Raw genomic sequence first — 4,915 nt, forward strand, 5'->3', positions numbered from 1 at the left:
TTTCTGAGATTCTCATTCTTTCTTTCTTTTTTTTCTTTTTTGCCTTAGCCCCCACCCAGGGCTGCACTACCTTTGTGAGTTCCACATTCTGAGACAGTTTTTCTCTCCCTCTGTTCCACTTTCCAAATTCTGTTTTTATTGGGTTTTTTTGTTTTGCTTTGTTTCGGTGATACTACGGTTTGAACTCAGGACCTCGTGCTTGCTAGGCAGGCACTCTACTACTTGAACCACTCTACAAGGTCTAATTTTTGTTTGTTTGTTTATTTAAATAAAATTCTGTCTGTTCACTACTTAAACTTCAGTGCCTTCCCACCATCACCCATGTCAGAGTATCCATTTCTCAGCTGTTCTGGCTGTATCTCCCAGAGATGCTAGTAATCCAGTAGATGGGTACCACAAATCTCCCATCTTCTTCCCTTTTTTCTTCATTTGCTTTTTAACAGTTGAATGTTATTTCACTATGTATTCTACCTTTTCTTCCTCCATTCATCCACTGATGAAAATTTAGGTTGGATTTTCTTCTTGGCTGTTATGCATAGTGCTGTAATAAACATGGGCATGCAGGTATCTCTTTGATATGCTGATTTGCTTACTTTGGCTGTAGGATTATTGTGTCATATGATAGTTCTAATTTTACTTTTTTAAGGAGCTGCCATACTGCTTTCCATAATGGCTGTCATTGCTTTTAATTTGTCATAAACTTTTACCATTTGGGGGTTGGAGTAAAACAAGGCCTCACTATGTAGACCAAGTTGGCCTCAAACTCGTGATCCTCCTGACTCTACCTCATAAGTGCTGGAATACAGACATTCACCACCATATCCAGCCAAAGCTTAAAATTGGATAGCTAGCAAATAAAGAGAGTATCCTTTGCCTAAGTGTCCATATTTATCCTGTGATGAACCTTTTCTTTTTTTGAGACAGGGTCTTGCTATTTAGCCCATACTAACCTTGAACTCTCAATCCCTCTGCTTCAGTCTCCCATAGAATTATATGCATGTACTATCATGCCTGGTACCTGGTGGCTTTTTCTTTTTATTGTAATTTTTCCAGGAAGATATAGAGGTCCACAACAGCTCTCACTTAGCTTAGTAATTCATTATTAAATTATTTTTTATTTAAATTTATAAAAATTGCTTGAAACTTAAAATATATACATATACATAAACATATATATATACATATACACATATAGCTAGACTAACCAAAAGCACAAGGTCCAAACTTTAGTGCATCCTAATTAGATTCTTGCATCAAAAAATCAGGGCCTCACTATCCCCACTCCTATTCAACATAGTATTGGAATTTCTAGTCAGAGCAATTAGGCAAGAAAAAATAAAAAGAATACAAATAGGTAAAGAAACTGTCAACATATCCTTATTTGTAGACAATATGATCCTGGACCTTAAAGACCCAAAAAACTCTACCTCAAAACTCTTAGACACCATAAACAGCTATAGTAAGGTGGCAGGATACAAAATCAACTTACGAAAATCATTAGCTTTTCTATACACCAACAATGAGCAAACTGAGAAGGAATATATGGAAACAATTCCATTCACAATAGCCCCCCCCAAAAAATCAAATACCTAGGTGTAAATTTAACAAAAAATCAAATACCTAGGTGAATGACCTCTACAAAGAGAATTACAAACTCCTGAAGAAAGAGATTATGGAAACACAAAAGACCATGAATAGCCAAGGCAATACTCAGCAAAAAGAGCAATGCTGGAGGTATCTCTATACCCGACTTCAAACTATATTACAAAGCAATTGCAATAAAAACAGCATGGTACTGGCACAAAAACAGACATGAAGACCAGTGGAATGGAATAGAGGACCCAGATATGAATCCACACAACTACACCCACCTCATTTTTGACAAAGGTGCCAAAAACATATGATGGAGAAAAGACAGCCTCTTCAACAAATGTTGCTGGGAAAAGTGGTTACCTATCTGCAAGAAACTGAAACTAGATCCATGTCTATCACCCTGTACTAGTATCAACTCTAAATTGATCAAGGACCTAAATATCAGATCTGAAACGCTGAAATTGATCAAGGACCTAAATATCAGATCTGAAACTCTGACGTTACTGCAGGAAGGAGCAGGAAACACTCTGGAACTAATAGGTGTAGGCAAGGACTTCCTCAATAAAACCCCAGCAGCGCAGAAACTAAGAGAAAGGATGGACAAATGGGACTTCATAAAATTAAAAAACTTCTGTACAACAAAAGAAATGGTCTCTAAACTGAAGAGACCAACCACAGAGTGGGAGAAAATATTTGCCAGCTACACATCAGACAAGGGATTGATAACCAAAATATTCAGGGAACTTAAGAAACTAAACTCTCCTAAAATCAATGAACCAATTAAAAAATGGGCAACTGAACTAAACAGAACTTTCTCAAAAGAAGAAATTCAAATGGCAAAAAAACACATGAAAAAATGCTCACCATCTCTAGCCATAAAGGAAATGCAAATCAAAACTACACTAAGATTCCACCTCACTCCTGTTAGAATAGCCATCATCAAAAAGACCACCAACAACATATGTTAGTGAAGATGTGGGGGAAAAGGAACCCTCTTACACTGCTGGTGGGAATGCAAGCTGATGCAACCACTCTGGAAAAATATTTGGAGACTTCTTAAAAATCTAAACATAGACCTGCCATATGATCCAGCAATCCCACTCCTGGGGATATACCCAAAGGAATGCAACACAGGTTATTCCAGAGGCACCTGCACACCCATGTTTATTGCAGTGCTATTCACAATAGCCAAGTTATGGCAACAACCAAGATGCCCCACTATTGATGAATGGATCAAGAAAATGTGGTACTTGTACACAATGGAATTTTATGCAGCCATGAAGAAGAATGAAATCTTATCATTTGCAATTAAATGGATGGAACTGGAGAACATCATTCTGAGTGAGGTCAGCCAGGCTCAGAAGACCAACAATCGTATGTTCTCCCTCATATGTGGACTTTAGATCTAGGGCAAATGCAGCAATGTGGTTGGACTTGGATCACATGACAAGGGGAGAGCACATACGGGAGATATAGGAATAGGTAGAAAACCCAAAATATGAAAGCGTTTGATGTCCCCACTCCAGAAGAACTAATACAGAAACCTTAAAGTGATAGAGGTTAACATGAGAAGGGAATCAGGAACCAGTGTAAAGATCAGTTAGAGATGAATCAACATAGATCATAACACATGGGGGTACACAAAAGCAATGTTAGAAATCTCTCTGTATAGCTATCTTTAACTCCACTAGCAAAAACACTTTGTCTTCCTTATTATGCTTGTGTCTTTTCTTCAACAAAATCAGTGATAAGGGCAGAACAGGACCGGACTGGAAATGGGGGGAGGTGGGATGAGAAAATGAGGGAGGAGGGCAGGGTGGAGTAATGACCCAAACAATGTATGCATATGTGAATAAATGAAAAACAATAAAAATAAAGATAAAAAATTTTTAAAAACTTAAAAAAAATCAGGGCCTAAACCTATACGGTAAGTTATGGAGTGGTGGCAATATTTATATTCAATAATGCTTTGTTGTAAGAGTCATTTTTTAAAAAGTACCAAATAGAATCTGCACCATTTAAGAGTCCCCTGTGTAGAAGAAGTTGTCCTATTTCATGTTTGTTGATTTGAAAGGGTATTTGACAAAGAATGGGAAAATGAGCCCAGGAGATCAATATTCCAAACAATTAACCTATAAACAAATAAATAACACAGTAGATGGGCTACTTAATGTCACATCTCTACAGACAGACAACAATAAGTTTATAAGCAAGGTTGACAGGATGGATACAACTATATTAGTAGCATACTTTGCCAGGTTCAGAGACAAAAGCCTGTGTGTTCTCTCCATTGTTCCACATCGTAAAGTGTGTACTATGCCTTTCCTACTCTTAAATCCTCTCACCTTGAAATTCATAATTTAGACATTTACATTTAATCACAAAAGAATGGCATATAATAGCTTTACAAAAGAAAAGGCAGAGGCAAACTTAACTATTGTGAGACCAGAGTTTAAGCCATTTTTTATGACTCCAGGAAAACACTAATAAAAGGGATACATGCTAAGAAGCCATGGTTTTCCTAGCTCCTAAAAGATGATATTGGACTGTATGCATATCATGATCTATCAATTTAATTACAAATCATTGGTTTGCAACTCTGATTGCACATTAGAATTAACTCAGGAAGTTTTGTTTTATAAGCACTAAGTTCTTGCCCACCACTACACCTTAACCAATTGAAACTCTGGATATGTTAAAGCACCCATAGTTGATAAAAAAAAAACCTCCAGATGATTCTGAGCTACAGGATAGGTGTGACCAACTGCATTAAAAAAAGAAATCTTTTGTTTCAGTCCACACACTTTATTAACAAACCCAAAACATTACAGGTCATTACCCTTTCTGCCTGTTAGAAAAGTCTCAATAAAATTAGTATAAAGTTGCTTTGACTCGATCCTAGGAAGGCACAGATTCTAAAAGACATCCACTTATGCCAAAAATAAAAACTAAGTTGGTAAGACAAGAATAAAAAATTTCACCTACTAGAATGTGTAGATAACATATAGAGAACACATCTTAAAGAGATAAACCCATTTCAGTAAATTTGAAAAACATTTATTATTAAAATACACATTTTTGCTTTTTATGGTAGATAGTTAAGTATTTTTAACTACTTGCTTAATTATTTTGTGTTCCATAAAGACTAGGAGTCATATTATTATAAAATTAAGATATTTATATAAACTTTAAAACCTTACACAATTGCCCTAAAGTAAATAGAAGAAATACAGTAGATGAAGTGGCATTGCCTCCTCCCTTTTGAATTTTCTCCACACATTGTAGTGTTTTCCATTTCTGTAGATAAGAATTCATGAGATTA

The sequence above is a fragment of the Castor canadensis genome, chromosome 12, assembly GCF_047511655.1.
Source record: "Castor canadensis chromosome 12, mCasCan1.hap1v2, whole genome shotgun sequence".
NCBI classification, from domain to species: domain Eukaryota; kingdom Metazoa; phylum Chordata; class Mammalia; order Rodentia; family Castoridae; genus Castor; species Castor canadensis.